This window comes from Scleropages formosus, chromosome 9 (assembly GCF_900964775.1).
Source record: "Scleropages formosus chromosome 9, fSclFor1.1, whole genome shotgun sequence".
NCBI lineage: Eukaryota > Metazoa > Chordata > Actinopteri > Osteoglossiformes > Osteoglossidae > Scleropages > Scleropages formosus.
This window is the reverse complement of record NC_041814.1, coordinates 31,847,592-31,860,147: the sequence shown is the minus strand read 5'-3', so window position 1 is coordinate 31,860,147 and position 12,556 is coordinate 31,847,592. Positions and strand designations below refer to the sequence as shown.

The following is a 12,556-nucleotide window of genomic DNA, read 5'->3' as shown; positions in this document are numbered from 1 at the left end:
CGTGGTCGCACCCGCACAAAGGGTGCACTTCACACCATAGTCAGGGTGCGCAAGGGCAGCAGGTGGTGTAACACGCGGCACAAGTGCTTTGCGGTGAAAGGAGTGTTTTCCAGTCCCGCTCCCGCCGTAGTAAGTACCCTGAATCACAGTACTCTGTATCACATTAGAAATTACTCGGTTTTACAATCGGTAGCCTTGTGTTTAAATGTCACATTTTAAGGTTTCAGGAGGAAGACGTCAGATAAATAATGGTGAATAGTTTACTGTGCCGTTTTCGTTAAGTTCCGCCAATATCGGCGCTCGGTAATAGCAACGTGGATGTGACGCTGTTTTTTAGTTGCACAAATGAATGCATTTAATATTATTATATGTATTATACATATAGATATATATATATATATGTATCATTTTATGGCACAGAAACTCTTAGAACTGAACACAACTTGGAGAACGGGGGAAAGACGGAGCAGTGAAACACACTCTTTGTCACTCACACACTACAAAGGAACCTGAACAGCATGTTTTTATTTTGTGTCTTCCAATTTCAGTTTGTTATGTAAATCTAAATGTATTTGTGGGCTTGGTCTCCCCAGACACCTGAAGAAACGATATTTAGCTGACAATGGGATGGTTTGGTGATATTTACCAACACTCAACGTACATTATGGCACCGAAGCTCTTAGAAGCGAACACAAATTGGAGAACGGGGGAAAGACGGAGCACAAAGGTAATAAAACACTGGAACTGCTGCCCATGCCATCCACACGAAGCACTGAACGTGGAGAAGACGGTCACCTCCAGCGGCCATTCCACATGCTATAAACTCCTTAACTGGGCCTCGTAATAAACGGTCTCACTAAAGCGCTATAGAAACAATTATGAAGCCAAATTACGGGCACAATCATGCATACTTTGGGCCACACAGAGAAATAAGAGAGCCCAGAGACGGAAGCGTCCACGACGGCATGTTGCGCTAGAAGACGCACCAGTTACCAGCACGCCGAGGGAGATGAGCCAGGCGAAGCGACACTCATCCTCCCAAGAGAAAGAGGTGGAGAGAGAAACCCAGATCCCGGAGCCCGTCAGACGTGGAGCCGACGGCATTAGGAATGAAGCGGGAACGACAAAGTGACGCTCTGTGACACACGCTTTGCGTGAACGCGCACACCTTCCTTTCTCTTCTCATGTCAGGAACGTGTGCGTTCGCCGCGGCTCCCATTAGTGCTTCGGCATCATCGAAGCGTTCTCCTGCGGTGCCGATAAACTTAACTGCACGAAGAGAGCGGATCCGAGCGAGTTCAGCTCAACTGGACTGGATTGGATTGATTTCGACTCCGCTGGGCCAAACTGGACGGGATCGAAAGAAGGAGAGGAGCATTACAGTGATTTGTTCATGTCATAGAGAGACTGGTGCGCGCGCAAGAGAGGTAGCAGGACACAGACCGTCTCACGACCCGCCCAACGCACCGCACCCCTCGATCCCCCAGCGGAATGCTCTAATCTCTCACACGCACGCACACTTCAACGCACGCGTGCTGCGTTTAAAAGACGCAGTGTCGCATCGCTGCTTTCCTGTTCTCTGCCCCGTGATACATTTCCCTCCGAATCTCGGTTTCTCCTGCCTCCCCCACGCCACCCCACCTCACACCTCCTTTACACTAGTAACAGTGGGCTGGCTGGTGCTGCACAGCCTGTCAGCGTTACCGCTGGAAATGTACCACGAGAGGCGCGGGAAAACACATCATGACGAGTGACACAACTTGCCAGAAGAACGAGATCCTTTACTCTTGTGGACATGAACATTTGCGCGTGTGTTAGGGCACGCCCTTGTGTCTGTATCTGTGTGTGTGTGTGTGTGTGTGTGTTTCTCTCTCGTTACAGAAATCTGGGACAAGGACAGACGAGGATGAGCGGGATTCCGCTAAAAGACGGATCGAGTTTACCGTTAATTTCACTTACAGAGATCAAGAGCGAGTGCCTCTTTCCCACTGCAGTGATACCAGCAGCTCCGCGCTCCAGTCTAGGGAGAGAGAGCACAACAGGTGTGGTCAAAGCTATTTTAGATAAAGGGGAGACGAGCAGCAGCATCATTTAGTCGACAGTGGGATCAGCAGTAACAAATTCCAGTACCGAGCGAGAGCTTATTGCTGCTCCAGCTGCTACGTCAGCAACGCCAGCGCGGGCCTTGGCGTGTCTCTCCGACACCGTACGACAGCCCCGAAACAAAGCGCCCGTTCGGGAGAGCCGGCGAGTCGCGCTCGCCCTCCGTTGGCTCTCGACTCAAGCGGACCGCGTGCGAATCGCCGCGTGGGCCGGCAGCTCGACGAGTCGCCCACTCGATCGCGCGCGGTCCTACGCCGAGCGCGTCCCGCGACTCGCGTGAAGGCCCGGCTCGCCGAGACACCTTGCGTAAGACCGCGCTCGCCGGGACCCGTCCTCCCACCTCCTTTTTTTGCCTCCGCACGCACGCCGGGATGAAATCGGCCGGCACGGTAGAAAGCGCGAGGGCGACTGCCAGCTCCACCCTTCTCCAGAGCCTGCACGGAGCCTGCGGGGTGGCCTTGCGCTTCGAGGAGCCCGCTGTGAAAGCAGCTCCTGCCGTACTACGTTTTGGCAGCGCGCTTTGGCCAGCTCGCCCCGGCAAACGCTATGCGGCTGTACAAGGGGGTGAATAACTGCAGGTAGCTTAGCGTACAAATATAAGAGAGTAAACTGCTTTGTGGAAATGCACCGGCTAAATGAATACTACAGTAATGATAATAATAATAATAATGCTAGTAATCACGCGGGGTTCGTCACGAGCCGCATGAGGATCCTCCGAGAAGCAGAGCGCGCGAGAGCTCAGACCTCATCCACGCCCACGGGGCTCGTGCTCACGTTTCACCGCTACGTCGCTTTCTCTAGATTCGACTTGGGCTCCCGCTCTGTAGCGCCGCCCTGCCGGGCAGATTCCGACGAGCGCCCCGCTCACCCCGGGCCTCTCGCTCAGAAGGCACGCGGCGTTGGAAACGGGCCCTGCCCAGTTGCGCGTCCGCCGAGTAAAACGAGGTCCGCGTGACCGCGCCTGGCCGGAGCGCGGGGCCTTCTGCTGCCGGGTCCCCTCGGTACGGCGGCGCGAGGCAGGACGCGAAGGCGCTCGCGCTCCGCGCGTGCCGGGGGGGCGACGCCGCGGGGGCCGCCCTCGGACGACGAACGCGGGGTTCGCTCCCGGCGCCGGGCTGGAAATAAGCCGCCGGTTTGGTCCTGGGCCCGTGAAATCTCCAGCGCGCATGAGAGGCAGATAAGGATGCAGAGAGAGCGTTCTGCTTTGAACGCTCTGAACATTCGTGGAATTAGTTCTTCCCTTTTTTGTCTAAATCATTAATTATGTATAAAAATGTGAGTTTCTGATTAAAGCACTTAAAAGAGAAATATGATTTCAGCTCTTTCAAGATGCTGTTTTCTCTTATTTCAGCATTAAATAGTGTGCTTTAATAGAATCAAACGCGGTAAAGCGGGGGAAAATTAAGAATTATGAGATAGTGTTAATTAATTACAAAATAAATCTCGATAATAATTTCTGGCCATAATCCATATGCGTTGTTAAAAACGGAGCATTTTGCACTTCAAAAGACAAAACTTAGAGATACACGCAAAGAAATGTGAGCACGCAGCCCCGCTACCTCAATGAGACAAACACACACACACACACACACACACACACACAAGCACACACACGCAGAAGCTGCCAGAGGACAGGAAGGAATCCGGGCAGCACGGAGACATCTTCTGCTACGAATGTTCTTCAGCGCTATGGACACAATCGCCCTCCGCGGTAAACCGGTGCCGATCGTTTTTCCGTAGAACGTCGAAAATGCTCCGCGCAGCGGCCGAAGGCCAACTGCTGCGATTGTCCGAGACGTGACAAAAAACTTGTAGGAGTGAAAATGACTTCTTGTGCCGAATGAACCGCAGCTGCGTTTGGATCCATGGAAGTACTTTGGCAAAAACTACACAATTGCAAGCTGAACAAGTTGTCTTTAATGATGGCGTTTCATCAGAAAGGCGGCAAAAAACACCAATCCGCCCGCACCGAGGCTTTATAGCTGGTGAAAGTCTAACAGGGCCGTAATACCCAGCATGCCTCTGTACTTGACGTGCCAGAATGGAGTAGTAGGAACCGGACGATGGAATTTGAACGTAGGCCATGGCTGAGAAGGTCCCCTTCGGCTGCCAAGTGCCGCTGAGTCCGTGCTGACTGCTGGCAACCGTATATATCTATAGCGCCTTCCAGAAACTCCCGTCCTTCTCGAGTCCTAAATACCGAAAGGCTTGTGTCCTGCATCATCTACTGGTCGTCCCTTTGCTCGGTTTCCTCCGACTTTTCCAGGTATCACCGCACGTGTAGAGAATCCGGCCTCTGCGTGCGTCTGGATGGTGATCGCCTCGATCTCATCACTTGTGCCTTCAGTAAAAGTTGTGCCTTGATTTGATTCAACCTTCGTGTTCGTTTTCCCGGCTCTCAACGGTGTCCTTAAAAGTCACTTTAAGTGAGTCCGTGCTTTTCCCGTCCTGTTATTTTCATGGTCCGCATCCGTACGGTATTGCTGAAAAATTCTACCCTTCCTTCTTGTGGATACGCTGGCACGCTTTGTCCACCCACATGTTTCATTGCAGCTGTGGAAAGTGCCGGTCTTCGGTGTATCTCTTGACTTCAAGATCCCTTCTCGTTGATCTTTGATCCCAAGAGGTCTTTAGACTTTAGTTTCTGACGCTTAAGTTCATGACTGCACCAGCTGTCATGACACACACAACTGATCAACTGTACTCTAGGCAACATCTGGATAACGACATGTTGCTACAGCAAAGTGGTCTTTAACCTTGATCCAGGGGCACCTCTTCTGTTCCAGCTGAGCTCTTAATTAATTGGCTGTGATTTAGTAGCTTCCAAAAAAATCTATGCTTTTAAATTCATTGCACAAATCATGGAATCAAAGAGAGCCCTATTTTGTGCTATTTTGTGGCGTGGAATCGCGCGTCGGCCCGAGAAACCACCGCCGGAGGTGCATCTGCACCAGAAGAACATGCGTAATTTATTTGACGATTCTTAAAACTTAACCAAAACTGGACACATTAGTACCAGTTTAATCGATCCCTTGGTTACTTAAGTGTAAAAAGGCTCAGGATGATTAAGCATGTAATCCATATAATAGTTCTTTAATTAAAATTGTGACCAGTGTATTATAAATTGTGGGAGAGAAAATTAGGGATCATGATTGCTGACCTTTTTTCTGTTATCCCTCAAATGACACAGACGCGGTTCATTGTCCAAAATATTTACAGCGAGGCAATACTGAGGGTGGTCAAAAACATGATCACAAATACCACACCTGCGCTGGCCTCCCTTTGAGCGCACGCCCTCAACGTGGCCGTACTCCAGATAAGTGTACGCTGGACAGGTACCTTTCGTTACTTTGAGGAAAGTGCTAGAGATTGAGTCCCACTAAGACATAACTTTATGGAAACATCGTGACACATGAGGGTGTATACCGAAGACAGCGGGTTACTCTGAGAGTAAATGTTGGGGACATTTACAGAGACCGGCGAAGGGAAAATCTTTTCTTGACGCACATTAGGTTTCTATAGCCAAATGGCACAAAGTACGAAAATAACGTTGCCGACTAGGTGCGGCCCTTCACGACCAGCCGAGCCTCGGCGAAAGCGACGCTTCGAGCGGGATAATGTGCCATGCCACAAAGCGCACGTCAACTACGGATGGTTCCACCAACATGGCAGTCCAGAACTCCGGCAGCCCGCAAAGTCGCCGCCTCCCATCTCATCATTTTGCTAAGACGTGGTGTTGGCAGAATGAACGTTCTGCCAAAAATATGCAGGAACTGTGTGAAGTTGTGAAGCCAGCGTGGACCAAGAAGCCTGCGGAATGTATCCAGCACTTGGTCGCTAAATTCATGCCGTTCTGGAAGCGAAAGAGGCTCCCACCTGGTACTTGATAGGTGTAGCTAAAAAGTGGCGGGCGAGGGTGAGTGCAAATGAAAAGCACATGGGCGAAAGAGTTACGCTGAGAACACAGACAAGGGTTCATTGAGATCGAACGTTGCGTTATGTTAAATGGGCATATACAGTATGACAACGGATGTGGATGTGTGTGTGTGAAGGTGTGAAATACTTTTGAAAAGCACATGGAAAATAAACTAGGATGGTTATTGACCGCGTACAGTATGTCTGCAGTGCACTGCCTGGAAACCACAGTCTAATTTAATATGAACTGATCTGATAAAATCCCTATTTTATTCATTTTAAACTCTCCAGATCTCTAAAAGCTTCTGACAGAACTTGTTTTTTCATCTTAAAAATTACGCACAACAAATAACAAAACAAGAGACATCACATCAATGAGAGGCCAAGCTATAAATCATTTATGAACCTCATTTAGATTTGGACACATTAAATATTCATATTTAAATTAGAACAGGAACCATATAATCCATATAATAAAATATAAAACAGGAACTGGCACATAAAACAATTTCATCGTGCTTTACACTTCCAGCCTTCTTGGTGATTATTTGAATAAAATGGAATTTAAATTTTGTCTTGAAATTATTTCCCATATCTCATTACCTGTACTATATTTGTCAATTTACAACCCATTTTTCCATCATAAGCATATCAAAATATGCCTTTAGCCATATTTCTTCTGTTGCATCTCAGTAATTTTCCAGGTTGGAGTCATCAGCATTCCTGCGCAAACACAAGAAATAATTTTTCTGCTATTTTTTCAAAGAATAATGGAAGAAAGAATGGAACTTGGAGTCCAACTGGATGAGCTGTTAAACAAAGAGCAGTTTTTAATACCAAGGGCACAAACCATTATCGATCTGGATCTTTTCCATCCCATACGGACGAATTTACCGCTGAGCTAAAGCAGCGTACTCGGACACAATTAGAAAGTAAACGCGAATTGTAAGCGAATGCTTTTGGTTTAACGTGTTTACAGCTGCGTGATTTTCTCAGTCTGCATCTCAAATGAGCAAGTCAATAGATTGATTGATTGATTGAAATCAGGAGCTCAGTAACTACAAAAAGTAGCATAAACGCCACCTGCGCGGACTGCTGTCCGTAAGCAGAACATCTTCCAGGTACGCGCTGGCCCGTGTTACGAGTGGTCAAGTTACACATTTTAAAAGAGAAACCTTTTGCGGTTCGATTATTTTTAGCGACTTTTTTTCACCTTTTCTCTTTACGGACGTTTCCGTACAACCACCTTAATTCAACTTGCTTCCACAGCGTTCACAGCTCATGTCCGGTATTTCCTGCGTGATGGTGATCAGTAACAAGATGAGGGACATTTCACAGTCTTTAATTGGTTCTCATTTTAACGCAGCTGGAAAATAAGAAAAGTATTTTAAACGAAATTTCATCCAGAGTATTTTCTCTTTAGGGGCCGCGGTGGCGCAGTGGGTTGGACCACAGTCCTGCTTTCCGGTGGGTCTGGGGTTCGAGTCCTGCTTGGGGTGCCTTGTGGTGGACTGGCGTCCCATCCTGGGTGTGTCCCCCTCCCTCTTCGACCTTATGCCCTGTGTTATCGGGTAGGCTCCGTGACCCCGTACGGGACAAGCGGTTCTGGAAGTGTGTGTGTATTTTCTCTTTTGTTTTTTTTTTTTTATTATTTTGCAGCACCTAGCCAATAAATAAACCAAGGAAAGGGTGTACTATCAATCTCTCACTGATTGTAACTTAACGCGAACAGTGACTTCGGAGTTAAACACAAAACAAGTTACAAACATCGTATCTGGACAATGAACCAAGAGCACCAGCAGGTCTCGCAGAGCCCTTGAACGCGACACCTACGTGCAGCATCCTTCTCTCTTTGTGCTATTATGTGTCACTAAGAGAACGTTTCCAGGTGTGTTTTTCCAGATGACTTTTTCTAGAGCTTCCCTCTGTTTATGTGCACTAATGAGGCCTGTTTGCCTCAATTATCTGCAGAGTGTAATTCTCCTCCCATGACTGATTTCGTGCAGACAGATCCCACGCCGCTACGCTGCCTCTCTGCCTCGACAAACACTCCATCACTCTTTGTTTGCTGCAGTTCTGCTGCGTGACGGCCCCCTCGGCCTGTGTCAATGTTTGTATCTCGCACGCACGCTGCTCAACACTTGATACACACCTCCATTGTTTGTAAACCTGCACAAACGCACACTTTTTCTGCCAGGTAGCGGATCGCTCAGCGACTAAATCACAGCTCCTGTGCCGTAGCTTTAGATTTGGGCTCAAAGTGCCCGAGTCTGCATGAAGTTTGCATGACCTGCGCGCGTCCATGCGGGTTTCAGACACGAGGAAGAAGTCAATGGTAACCCATTTCTGTAGCCTCCCTGACGCCGAAAACCACATAGCTGGTCACCGTGAGTCGACTTTCACTCGATGGCACTAACCCTTACGCCTTCTCGGATCAACAGAGAGGTACAAGACAACCTCCTGTTATGGCCAGGCTTGGAGATATGGCCACAACACCACCATGACAGGTCTTCATAGGAGCCTATTTACTCATAGTTTGATTCTAGGATGTTGCTTTGGTCACAAAGGTTATTGAACGCAATATCGAATGCTACTGTAGCCTACTGCAATTTCTATTTAATTTTTTCTATTTCTTTTTTGACTAATAACATTGTGTATATCTATCTATCTATAGGGCGTGGACAAAATAACAAAAACACCTAACATTCTATTAATATCAAGGGCCTAATAAGGAGAGGCCCACCCACTGCCTTCAGAGAAGCTTCAGACCTCCTTGGAAAGCAGTCATATGAGTCCTGATCTGTGCGTAGCAGGATACCACACCGTTCCTCGGGAAGAAAGGTCTCCGGTTCTTTGAGGGATGGAGGAGGCTGAAATTCACTTTTTCCAAATGGCAGAAATGCCATAAATTCCAAGCTTTGTGAAGCTCACAGTGTATCATTTCAGTTGAGACTTGGTCACAGATATACTGACCCAATTCTGTGGTCATTTTTGTGGCTTTACTTCCAGGGCATTTAGGGGCAGCACAGTGGCATGGTGAGTATGGCTGCTGTCTCATGGCAACTGGATGGTGCGAGAGAACCTGGGTTCAACCCTGTTCAGTCTGTGTGGAGTTTGCATGTTCTCCCCATGTTTGTCTTGGCTTCCTCTGGGTTCCTCCCACAGCCCAGAGACATGTAGTCCAGCTGAAGGCCACACTACATTGTCTGTAGCTCCAGCCAGTAGTTAGTCAGTGCCAGTCCCAAGCGTGGGGAAGATGGTGATGGTTGATGTCAGGAAGGGCATCTGGTTGGAAAACCACCGCTTAAACCACACCTCCACGTTGCATGGAAGTAAAATTGGCAAACCAAAATTCACCTGGAAAAATAAGGCATAAAACTGGGTATTTAGATATTGTCCTGTGAATTGTGCGTCTATCTCGGGCGGTGAGCTTCGACCAGCAACCACTGCTCCTCTTTGTCGATGCAGTTACTCCATGTTTGGCACATTCTATCACTAGTTTTGAGACTACGCCTCTTGACACGTGAAATACACATGAAATAGTTTCACGGTTTTTGCGACTGATGCACTTGCAATTTGGGCGCCGACTGTTTGGCCTCTTTTAAATCTTTGGTGCCTCATGGTGCTTTGAGAGCTCTTTTATAATTAACACATACTGCTAACTGACAAGTAACCTAATATCTCACCTTTGCAGCTTCACTGTAACTGTGATTTACTTTCTTCAAAGTTAAACATAGTGAAGTGTTATGTAGTCATGGAGAATTGCAGTTATTTTGTCCACCTCCTGTATCTATATACATGTTGAAGGACTCGGTGCGACAACCTGTAGGATCGCCGCATCATCTGTGAGGTTCTCTCCACACAACCCAAGGGAATCCTCTGTTAGCGCTCCTCGGGAAGCGTGTCTGAGGCTGATGGCTCCGTTATCGCAAATGCCTCAATTTATCTCCACCAGGCTTTAAAATGTGGTAATTTTAGCTGCAGTTCAACTCCAGGGTGTATCGTTGTTATGTAACAATTATCACTGAAATAAAGACCCAAGAAAAGGCAAAACGATGCCACAAATTGACCCAATTGCCACTTGTCTCCTTGTCCATCACTCCGCACACACCACCCCATATGGACACACCAAGGCATCCGCCACGGCGGTGTCAAGCACACACACACATTTTCAGAACCGCGTGTCCCTTACGGGGTCACGGGGAACCGGAGCCTACCCGGCAACACAGGGCGTAAGGCCGGAGGGGGAAGGGGACACACCCAGGACGGGACGCCAGTCCGCCGCAAGGCACCCCAAGTGGGACTGGAACCCCAGACCCACCAGAGAGCAGGACTGCGGTCCAACCCACTGCGCCACCGCACCCCCCGGTGTCAAGCAATCAGTGTGTTTTTTGGCTCAATGGTGTGCGTTTGCAGGCTGTCACAAAGCTACAAAAGTCAGTCGACGATACTGGCCATGCGGTTCACACGGATTACTTCGTGTCAGGACAGAGACAAACACGCATACCGCTGAATTTGCTCTTACGACCTTCTTAAAGCACACACTCGACAGTGTGTCGTAAGACTTTGAATCGTGGTATACGGCGGCACAGCAGCACAGCGAGTAGCGCTGCTGTCTCACGCCGCCCGGGAGGTGCGAGAGGATGAGGGTTTGATTCCCGTTCGGTCTGTGTGAAGTTTGCATGTTCTCCCCGTGGCTGTGTGGGTTTCCTCCCACAGTCCAACGAAAAGCTGTTTAGGGAGATTGCTGATTCTAAGTCACTCATAGTGTACGAGTGACACAGAGAGTGTGTTTCACTGGTGTGTGGATGTGTAAGTCATCTTGATGAATAAGGTGTGGGCTGATAAAGCTATGTAGGGTTCACTTGAAGTCACTTTGGAGGAAAGTGCCTGCTAAATAAAGTAACGTAAACATACAGGCACAGGCCGCACATTCGCTTGACCATGTAGACACGTGCCCTATCTCAATACACACGCACACTCTCTTTCTCACCCACACAGCCATGGTTCCACTTACCCACACAAACCCACTCATGCCTTTGTGAATAAATGTATACACACACACACACACACGTACAGATGGGTGCATGATATAAAGCGAGGACTTGCCAAATTCCTGGCTTTCTTTTGCCGTGACTTCCACATCATCGAGGCTACAACCCCAGCTAACACACACACACACATCGTCTTTATGCTGTGCGGTGTGTGTCGGGTGTGCCTGAATGTGGAATTTCAATGCCCGAGTTCTTGTTGCCCCAGCCAGCATCATGTCTTATTACCTGTGAATTAATCACCTGGAGGAGCCTTTCAACTCAGGTGGAGTTGGGGGTCACAACTGGCCCCAAGGATGGACACGCACACACGCGCACACCGCACACCCTAGTTGTATTAAGAGCGCGTGACCTTTCGACACCCTTGTCACGGACAGCGTGTCCCTCTCAGCGTCAGCGTTGAGGTGTCGAGACAGCGGCACAGACACACACACCCTTCATTCCCACACAGTGAACAATCCTTCTCCATCATTGAACATCCAGTGACCCCCGCGAGGTGAGGGACCAACTCTGGACGGTGTGGTGCGCCCCCGCGCCTCGTGCACCGCCCCCCCCCCCCCACACACACACACACACACACACACACACACACACACAGGTCTATATTTGCTATGTGACGAGTGACTTTTGTGGGTGAAGAGCTGCTACGTGTCCGGCGTCACAAATCGCCAGCCCTGGCTGAGAGCAGCTGACAAAAACACAACTCAACACGCAGTTAAGAGTTCGACAACAAACAACGAAACAGCACCGTTTTTTAAACGTTCATTTTGTGACACAACTTTGAGCGTCGAAATAACCAAGTCGATACAAATATATGGCTTTACGAGCAAGCCTGCTCCGAGGGTTGCGCGCCCCCCCGAAACGGACATCGCCGCGCTTCCTCCGGAGACTCAGACGACGTCCCCCCCTCCGCCTCGCGCCCTTCCCGCCACTGGCACTGCCGCCTCGCGCCCTTCTCCCCGAGCGCGCGCGCGCGCACTCGCGCACGCACAGCGCTCGCTTGAGCCTCGCATTAAGCATTAATTTAAGGGCTCCTACCTGCCTGGGGGATGGACGGGCTCCGAGTGCGAGCTGCGCCGCGCCGAGTAGCTGTCGCTGACTGAGGGAGGGGATCCGAGAGAGACTGAGAGAGGAGCAGGAGGGATGCTGTGTGTGTGTCTCTCTCTCTCTCTCTTTCTCTCTCTCTCTCTCTCTCTCTCCTCTCCTCTCCTCTCCGCTCCTCTCCTCTCCTCTCCTCTCTCTCTCACACACGCACTCCGGCTCCTCTAATAAGACGGCTCTTCAATTTTTTTTCCCCTGTCTCTTCAGATTCCTCATCACGTTCCTTCACTCTCCCTCTTTTTTCTCCTCCCTGTTCCTTTTTTTTAAAATTTCCTCTCTTTCTCTCTCTCCACTGAAATGTGTGTTTTGTGGCGGTCCTGCTGGGACACCGCACCGCCTCCAATAACACCATCATTCGCATGTCCTCCTGTCATTATATTTAACTT

The 12,556-nt window shown here is 49.2% G+C and overlaps 1 protein-coding gene across 2 annotated transcripts in view; it reads right to left on the bottom strand.

The window, feature by feature from the left end:
• LOC108922754 (cadherin-24-like) overlaps window positions 1–12,222 on the bottom strand; it is a 62,420-nt gene extending 50,198 nt beyond the window's left edge. Inside the window, exons 1-2 of one of the 2 annotated variants that reach the window (XM_029255059.1) lie at window positions 12,108–12,222; window positions 1,960–2,020 (exon numbers count right to left, since the gene is read on the bottom strand). The gene's annotated coding sequence lies outside the window, so the exon portion shown is untranslated. The remainder of the gene's footprint in view (window positions 1–1,959; window positions 2,021–12,107) is intronic. The other variant, XM_029255060.1, reaches the window with a different exon arrangement.
• Window positions 12,223–12,556: the final 334 nt, after the last annotated feature.